This window comes from Cryptomeria japonica, chromosome 5, assembly GCF_030272615.1.
Source record: "Cryptomeria japonica chromosome 5, Sugi_1.0, whole genome shotgun sequence".
Taxonomy (NCBI): Eukaryota; Viridiplantae; Streptophyta; class Pinopsida; order Cupressales; family Cupressaceae; genus Cryptomeria; species Cryptomeria japonica.
In genome coordinates this window covers 832,675,093-832,685,135 of record NC_081409.1, presented here as the reverse complement: position 1 = coordinate 832,685,135, position 10,043 = coordinate 832,675,093, and the positions used below count along the sequence as shown (strand labels likewise).

At 35.3% G+C, this 10,043-nt stretch overlaps 1 long non-coding RNA gene across 1 annotated transcript; it reads right to left on the bottom strand.

Annotated features, from left to right (window-relative positions):
• Positions 1-6,832: 6,832 nt before the first annotated feature.
• On the bottom strand, positions 6,833-8,517 carry LOC131075511 (uncharacterized). The gene is made up of 2 exons (XR_009113212.1): positions 8,048-8,517; positions 6,833-7,863 (listed from the first exon to the last, which is right to left on the bottom strand). It is a non-coding gene; the product is annotated as an uncharacterized LOC131075511 (long non-coding RNA).
• Between the last annotated feature and the right edge of the window lie 1,526 nt (positions 8,518-10,043).

The window sequence follows — 10,043 nt, the reverse complement described above, 5'->3', positions numbered from 1 at the left end:
AAGCTCATAAAAGGCCCTCAACAACCTGGAAAAAGTCCAAATCCGAGTTCCTAAAGCTTGCAAAGAAAAAGTCTTCTTTCCCCAAAAATAGCTCTCAACACTTACTTGATAACTAAGTCTTTAAGACTTAGTCATTTCTTCATTTAAGTCTTTAACTAAGCCCTCAAGACTTAGTCATTTTAACTTGCTTTTCTAGAATATTAATGTTTAGCTATGATTTATAATGCTATCGTAGCTAAAAATTAATTTACATAAAATATAAAGCAAGAAAATAAAAGTAAGAATATATTTATATTAATATTGTTATATAATATTAATACTTTTTCAAGCATTAATATTAATATTAAATAATAATATTAATATATTATACAACAATTTCACTTTAAAGACTTAAAGTCTTTACCTTGCAAATTTCAAAAGAGCAATATGTAGAAGGGCAAAAGCCCGCAAAACACATTACATAGCATAATATAAATCGATAAAGGCAAGGTAAATGCCATCGACAAATAAACATATGAGACAACGCATAATTTAAACATGGTAAAAGCCGATGAGATTTTATCGGACTTCAAAAGTTTCTCAAAAACTTTTAACTTGGACTTTTTAAAACTCACGGCAGCTCATAAAATATATTTCATTTGGACTCAGCTAAAGTCAAGCTTTTCTTAACAACCCTAAACATGTCGCCATGAAGAAATAAAAAGACAGCCGCCATGAAGGGAAAAAGAGAGCATTTCTTTGCGTTTTTCTGTGATATTTTGTTGCTGCTGCCGCCATGAAGAAATAGGAAGCCACGAGGTTTCTAAAAGAAATCTGGAGATTTTGTAAAACCCCTCTGCTGCAAATTCTGGAAATTTTGTTAACATTTTGCTTCTTCTGTTCTGGAAAATAATTAGCATTTTGCTTCTTCTGTTCTGGAAAAATTATGACAGCTAAATACTTGTAGATTTCTGGAAAATTTAAACAGGTATATACAAGAAAACTGGAAAAACTTCCTCTTGATCTGACCCTGAAGTTGATGTTGTTCATTTGTTGTTCGATGGACTATTTCATTACCATAAACCTGTAGAACCTCCTTGATTAAATCAAGGGTAAAATGGTTGATAAAACTATAAGGTTTCAAATTTCAAGTAATTTGTCCCTTAAAAAGTTTTTAAACTTGCTCTGTAATCATGTAATAAAAGGTTTCATGTTTGTGACTTACATGTCCCTTTAATATCACATACTGTACGTTACTTGATTTCTCTTTTGTATTAGTCTGACAAGCTGAGCTCAACCTTCGTGGGAGCCACATTTAACCCCACTTGTCAGATTAAGATACCTGTTACTACACATGAAACAAACTAGTTAGCAATAAAAATTTCCTTCGATGCAATGAGAATGATCCTTTTTTCTGGTTTTAATGTTTACTTTCCCGTTCAAATAAGGATCATGATTGAATAATATAAATGTATAGGCATGACTAGGAGTCAATCAATCATTGCTTAGATCCCTTGGATCTAACACCTACTTCTTTTCATTCTTTCGGGACAAGGAGGCACTTGGAGGCTAGGAGACACTGGGAATGCAGACCTACACCATCAGAAATAGATTTATGCCAGCCATATACCCCCAAGCAATGGTTGGTTCCCTTCTCATCATTTCTGTATATTTGTATTATTTGGTTTTGCATTTCTCCTTTGCATAGGAAAGTAAAGATCACTCTCACAGTCCTGTGTGAGAGACCATTTTAATTCAGTAGATTACTGATTACTTTCTTTTAATCTTTCCAATTGTATGAAAGATGTAAATCCTTATGCTTAATATAATTCAAAGATTTTCAAATTCCCTCTGTGTATGTAATCTCTTAACACGAACTGAATATAATGATAAAGGGTTAGGCAGCATAGCTTCTTAACTAAATTTAAACATGTGTAAAAATTTAGTAACAGTAACATATGCCCATTCCACCGCAAGTCTTATCCATTATCTTTGTATGATGTAAAATATGCCCATTCCACCTTAGGCCTTATCCATTGCCTAGGTGTGATGTAGCACATGCCCATTCCACCGCAGGTCTTATCCATTGCCTTTGTATGATGTAACATATGCCCATTCCACCGCAGGTCTCATCCATTGCCTAAGTATAATGTAGTGCATGCCCATTCCACCGCAGGTCTCATCCATTGCTTTTGTATGATGTAACATATGCCCATTCCACCTTAGGCCTTATCCATTGCCTAGGTATGATGTAGCACATGGCCATTCCACCGCAGGTCTTATCCATTGCTTTGTACAATGTAACATATGCCCATTCCCCCTTAGGCCTCATCCATTGCCTAGGTATGATGTAGCACAAGCCCATTCCACCATAGGTCTTATCCATTGCCTAAGTATGATGTAGCACATGCCCATTTCACCTTACATCTTCATATAATACTTTCTCTTAATCTGGAGTAAATATTATGCAATTGGTTGTCTTCTTCACCCACAATACACGTAACCTCAAATCTCCTTTTGGGATTTACTTTTATTTAGTCTTGAGACAACAATCCAACTTGGGATGAGAATTGTCATACATTTTATAAATATAATTTTAAGAAAAATAGAGACATTTCATTATAATATTCAACTTAAAATTCTAAAAAGTATACTTTAGAAAATAGTACTTATCTTGGTTTAGAGCCACAATATTTAGATAATTATATAACTGCTGCGTCTGCACTCTTTTTAATTTGAATGCTCGGTTATTCCACTTCTTCCATTGATATCTCCTTGAGTGATCTTTAATTATTTCATCAATGATCTTTAAACTTAATCAATATAAATGAATACCAAGTGAATAATGTCTTTAAACTTTCTCTTTCACTCAAAGGGTCTACACTGAAAGATAGCCGGCTCTGATGTAGTCTTTGCTAAATATGCTGATAATGATCTTCCAGTCTGCAACTTATTCCAATTGCTCTTCCAAGTGTGATGATAAATTATGCAATGAACTCGTTGCCACTGTTGTTTTGTCTGATAGGATCAATGATATTTGTAAATCTGAAAGTGATGCTCCTAATTTATCTTTTTACCTTGCAGGATGGCAGGATCATGCTTTGATACCACTGTAATGTCCCCTACTAGGAGGCTGCCAATTCCTGTAACTTTATAACAGTTCTCATCTGATCTGATCCCTGTTCATGTCACTATATGCTTTTTATTCCTTTCCATTATATCTCTCAATGTGAGGGAGAGGTCATACCTCTTCATTATGGATGCCCTTTGGCAAGAGACACGCCCTTTCACCATTAGCACCCTTTGAAAGAGTGCAACTCTTCATTACTTCTGCCCTTTGAAAGGGACACAACCTTTCACAATCAGATCTGCACTTCTTATTTAAACTTAACTAAATTTTAGTTGTGGTCATGTTTAATTTTGTTTTTTTATATTTATAATTTTATTATTGTTGTTTATTAGTAAATCCTAGTATGAAAAGGGGACATTACAGCAGCCACACAGATCGTTGTCAACATTGTAAAACTCCAACAGTACTCTTAAATTACAAGACAATTTATAATGAAAAATTACCAGTAATCCACATTCATAGGAACATCAAAGAAAAATACATAATTGAGGGGATATTTCTTACAATACTCATTATTCTCAATCTCGGCAGAGTTTTAAACTTTTAAGCAAAGAAAGATAACTAAGCTCCTCTAAATTATAAAATATTCTTGTGGCATTAAATATCTGCAATCTGTAAATGCAGTTTTATACAGCTCCACAACCTGCTGAAAGATGCAACCATTAAAATCTTTCCAACTCTCTTCAGTGCTTATTTTATTCTCTAGTTCTGAAAATTCTTGATCCTCTCGAAAAAACTCCGATGTATACTAAATGTCATTTCTTCAATCTTGGGACAATGTTAGAATGTTCAAATTTACAACATTTGTTTTATCGAAGTGCCCTGATACAGATTTCAATGTTTCTAGGAGTCCTCACCTGAAGACAATTCAAAGTTAGTAATAGTGTTAAATACACTTCGGAGAGATTATGCATGTGCTAAAAGTGGAGAGATTCAAGGATGGGGCAATGTTTTCTGCAAATATAGGTTTACAAAACCAACCTTTATAGTCTCGAGGCTACTCATGGCAGAATCAAAAGTTGTTGACTTCCCACCATTGTCACTATTGTTCAAATTCATTTGTCTAAAAATGAAGTCATTCAAACTAAACTTTTAAAATTGATGAGTTTTGCAGGGATTCTGATTAAGACTTCCACCTAATCGATTACATCGCATATTCCTTCTGGGACAGATTTTCCAAACGATTTAACATTTCTAATGAATTTGACGTGGGCATTTCTCTGTTCCTGCAGATTTTAACACACGTATCTCGATCCTCTGTTCTTACAACTCAAAATTTCAGATTGGAAACCAGAACAAACAGAATACAACAAAGGATTATTACTCAGTCTCGTTTTCTCAGAATAAAAAAGATGTCTTATCAGAATATTAAAACTCAAACCTAGCAGTCAACTTCCAGAAAAATATCACATATCTCTTCGGTAGAGAAGATATTTACCAATCACCAAAAAAAAAAATCCCCTCCAACCCAGGATACACCCTCTAAAAACACAACAGAAAATCAAAAAATAGAAATGCCCAAATCACCAGTACAATAGCCACCAAAGGCAAATACAACCAAAATTACAAAAGCAGCTAAGAGTGAAGAAAACTGAAACTACTGGGAGATGCATCATTTAAGGCAGTTACATCATCCTCCCCATCTTTTTAAAATTCTGAACCTCCAGGTTCAGAAGAATTTGATTTTGTAAATTTCATGAGTTCTTTGGTGAACTGGGTGTTGTTTGAATCAAGTAAAACGAGCCATTTCACCAGATACATCATATAAGTTTTTAATCTTGTAGCAACAACCTTAGTGTCAACTATCTTTTCTAACTGCTCCATTTTTCTCTCCCAGCAGGTCCTCATCTTGTACTACTTCATTACCTTAATGATGGGGGTAAAGATTTGAGAGCTGATAGCATAAGTCTATCAAATAGGCATTCTCACTAATTTGCTTAGTATCATGTAAGGGGCACACTTTTTTCTTCTTGGGTTACCATTGCCTTCTTGAGGTTCTGAGGGTAGTCTATGGCCTTATAGGCTTCATCACAAATGAAAAATCTCAAGGCTTCCTATCTCCATAATATTGTCATCCTTCTCCCCTTCCTTGGATGTCCAACTTCGCATTTCCCTTTAGCTCTTCTTCTTCCTCAAGTCTAGAGGAACTTCCTTTTCCTTTGTTCTATAGTTGCTAACTTGCTATCACTCCTTTTACTCGCCATTTTTCTTTATCAATTCAACTTCTTCTTTGTCTTTAAGGCATATTCATATGGGTTATCCATGATGGGTACCTTCACCAAAGTGAGTTCATCTTGAAGTTGAAACTTCAAGCCATTGACATACCTAGCTACCGTTTTCCCTTTGTAAGCCTCATCATTTGCTCAGTACAAGCTTGCACTAACTAATCTCTTTATTTAAGTTTTGCAATTTTTTTATTACTTTTTGTTTTTTTATCAAAAAGAAAAAATCGAGATGGTAAATGTTTGTGTCTTGGGCCATACCCTAGTTTTATCCTTCCCCTTTCCTCTAGAAATCTGCAAATTCTCCCGCTATGGAGCAGCATGATACTTCAATTTGGATGCTACAATTTTTATTCTTTTAGGTTCATCCTGATCAATGTTTCTATCTCAAAATATTTCTCCAACTCTTGGACCCAGTCTAGAAATAATCTGGGTTGAGTAAGGTCTAATATTAGGAGTCTAGCCTAGTCACAGAATCAATGAGCCTCTCCATACCATCTACTACTCTAGCAGCATTTCCCAACATCTCTTGTTCCTCTTCGGATTCACTAGCCTAAATGGTTTCTATCCTCTTAAGCAATTCTTTACCATGTCTTTGAGGTCCTTTATTCCTCCTAGCCCTGAACTTCTCAGTTCGTGTAGACTCCCCCTCTAGGCTATCTCGCAAACTACCCAAATACCAAACTGACGCAGATAAATCTCTGTTCCTATAGATTTTAACACACGTATCTAGTTATTCGATCCTGCAACTCATAGTTTCAAATTGGAAAACAGAACAAACAAAATAGAACAAAAGATTCTTACGCATAGTCTTATTAGAGATAATATATAGACTCCTCAAAATATTAGAACTCAAATCCAGGTAACCAACTTCCCAAAAAAGTCTACGTTTCTCTTCAGAAAACAAAATGTTTACCAGCCACAAAAAAAACCTCCTTCAACCCGGCACTCACCAACTAAAAATAAAACTGAAAATCTAAAAGAAGAAATGCCCTGAATGACAAGTACAACAACCACCAAATGCAGAGACAACCAAGATTACAAAAATAGCTGAGCAAAAAGAAAACTGAAACTAGTGTAGACATGTCTTTAAGAAGCAATTAGGTCAAATTTGTAGCCTCTTGCAATCGCATTTTAAGAAATATAAGCTCTTTCAACATGAACTGAGCCTGAAACTCGTGTTTAAATTCTTCATTTTAGCCATTTCCTAATGGTAAAATTCAAATATACCAAACATATGCTCTACCATTTTTTAAGTTGAAGGGAGAATTAATTGAATACATAAGAACAAAAACACGTGTACGGTTTTTAACATAATCTTCTCAAACATCCATTTACAATTATATAATACAGCAAGTTTTGCACTGTACTCTATGAAGGGATGCTTATCTAGTTGATGCCCATACAGGTCACACTCATAAAACATCATTGACCCACACCAAGACAGTTGATGTCACAGCATAATCATTTGATTTTCAAGAAAAAGTAGTTTGAGTGCTGATTAAGGGATAAAAAATTGAATTAAATTGCCAGTTTCTAAAGATCATTGCTATTGGTGCAGATCAAATATATGCTGCCAAAAGGAAAAAATTAAAACATGATAAGGCTACAGAAAGCTTCCAACAACTTGTAAAATTTTCAATATCATCATAGGAGTTGAAATCTAGAGCAAGAGGCACACTGTGCCACAGCTGACAAGGAAGAATAAATTTAGTTTACATTTATTTTCCCATATGTGAAGATGGTCATGCCTTATAAAAGCAAAAGCAAGACTCTTGTGAGTTCTTGAAATCCTCCATAAGAGCATGATCAGCACACTAAATAGATCCATCCCGTGCTTAAGACTTGGCACAGACAAATCTGCAAACCCTTTGAGAAAACTCCACAGACAAATCTGCAAACCCTTTTAGAAAACTCCTGTGATCATCGAAATGCAAACCAATGGAAAAAATTTGTAACATGGACAAGTTCGGACATTATCAACAAATATTTGTAGTATTATGTTTTCACACCAAACTATTAGATTCGACAAATCCATCTTGGGTTGTGACAATTACCAATTATCAAACTATCAAAACTATAGATTTCAGCAAGCTCATCTAGGGTTATGGCAATTACAAGACTAGAGAGCTCAACAAACTCAAATTGTGACAATTACAGACCACTAAGATTCAAGGAAAGTTGTGTAGAATAGGGCATCTAACTGGTCCACCCAATCCACGTCATCTATAAGAGAGCATAAGAACAAAGAGCTGCACCTTCAAACACCACGCTAGATATAGCGTGTTTCTTCAAGCAGATCTTCAAGGAGTTTAGTTTGCAGAGAAGATAATTCGCTTTTAGCATATGTTTCTCTCACTGTAATCGCAACACATGATTCATAGAATTCTGAACGGTTGTGATTGAATTTTACAAACCCCCATTCCAAAGATGCCAATTATTTGAACTTTATTGTTCTTCTTTTGACGTCATCTGCTGCTTTCCTCTTGTCTATCTCTTCAGCGCAGCAAACCGATCAGCTTATCATGACCACTGAAAATTGAAAGGAAGAAACAAGAATTTAATCACAGAGACTTTCTGCAAACAGTTTTGGAAGTGAAAAGAAGTCCTAACAAAAGTAGAACCATAGATCTAAGATTTTATGTCTGTTGGGTATTTATAAAATTAGAACCAAAGATCTAATATGATCAATCCAAAGCACAAAATAACAGCTTACTGATTGTATGCCCGTTGAGCTTGTAGCCAAGAGTGCACTGAGGGCTTCTTTCCACTCCACAAATTCGTTGGGGTGAATGCCCTTCTCCAAATATTGCACTAAGGCATCTGCATACATTCCACAGTTCAGATCGGATGGCGTCACATCATAAAACACAAGAATACTCTCAGCCTTAGTTTTCAACATAGAAGCTAACTCAGATAAACGCCAAGGGGATTCTGCATATCTTCTTGAGAAAATGACGAGTAGAACTGGAAGAGAGCAGAGGGCACAAGAAAATGAAAACGAATACAAATCAAGAAAGGTATTCACTCCCATATCAAAAATTTCTCTTAACTTATTGCGCAGGAAGAAGAAGAAATTGAAGATATATCACTATTGCTTCTTCAATGCGCTAAGGCAAATAACCTTTTTAAAAAGTCTTTGTTTCTGTATTTTCAATTTCTTACTTTTATGCTTTTATATGCGTGTTTGGGCATAACAACAGACAACAAATATTATGGGTGGAAAAAGAAGGTACTTACGGCCATTAAAGTGACTGTCGCTTTCGTTCCAAAATATGAGAATAGTATTTTCTTTTTCTTTTTAAAATATGAGAATAGTTGTTAATGGGTGTGAGTTGGTTTCAACTACAATTTTTTTATTTTATTTTGGTATCATGTGGGTTAGGGGAGACAAGAATATTTTTTTAAATATATATGTTAATTATATCAAGAATATTTTTTAAACATATATGTTAATTATACCTCATGTTTTACTACTTGAAGCAAGCTCAAATATATATGTTAATTATACCTCATGTTTTACTACTAGAAGCAAGCTCTTTCTTTCTTTTAGAGAGGAATGTAGAAATTAGTTTAGATTGTTTTTTAAATATATATGTTACTTATTTTATAATTTGTTAAAGTTGTTTTATTTATTTTATAATTTTAAATGAATGAGGTGAGGTTAAATGGGGGAGGAGGGCTCTACAACCTGTCATTGAGGTCAAGGTGAACCGCGTGCGAAGGGGTTTTTTGTTGTCGATGTGGAGGAGTGCAGGCAGCCTCCTTCATGTGGGTAAGTTTCCTCTTTTCATTCCTTTATTTAGCCTGCTTTTCATCTATTTCATTCTTTGTCCTTTGGCCATCATTTACTCTTTTATGTGGCCTTGGATCCATATGCGAGAGTCCACATGCTCGTACTTTCAATGTCAAGCGATTCAAGTGGGGATCCCCCTGACAAGGGTTCGACCCCATTGAAGACTTTCAAATCAACCTTGGTTGATAATTTTGACACCATCATTTCGAATTCTGCCAAGTTCAAAGTTAGGGTTTCACAGTCTGTTGAAGGTGGCAATGACAAGGAGGGAGAAAAAGGTAAGCAACCCGTCACTTCTGGATCTTCCCTCTGTATTGCTCCAAATTCTTCCATGGTCGATGCTATTAACAATGAAAGGAATAGATTAAAGGATGTCATCATATTTCTTGCGGCCATGGATACGACATTGTGTCCTGTCCGCAAATTTATGGATGATTGGCTTAGAAATATCTGGTTTAAAAAGTTAGGGTTTCATTATTCTTTCTATTGTATGATTCAAAAAGGCTTGTTTGTAATATTTTTTAAAGATCATAATTCTCAAATTCAAGTTGTTGATAAGCAATTCCAGTCTATTGGCAAGTGTACTTTCAAGGTGATTAAATGGACGCCTAAGGTTGTGAGTGATGAAATTTTAGCCCCATCTTGCCCCAAATGGCTCGTAGTTAAGAATCTCCCACCCCTTTTGTGGGGGTTCATTCTACAACTTCTGGAACCAATTGGCAAAGTGATTAGGATTGACCACTCGCCCTCTTTACTTCCACACCTCGATGCCCGGGCCCTCATTTCAATCGATCCGGGTAAAGATATCCCTAAATCCATCGAAGTTGTGATGGAGGATGAAACTCTCACTTGCTCTATTAATATTTTGGGAGGAATAAATGTTTGTTTCTTCTGTCGACAAGAAGGGCACCTGCGA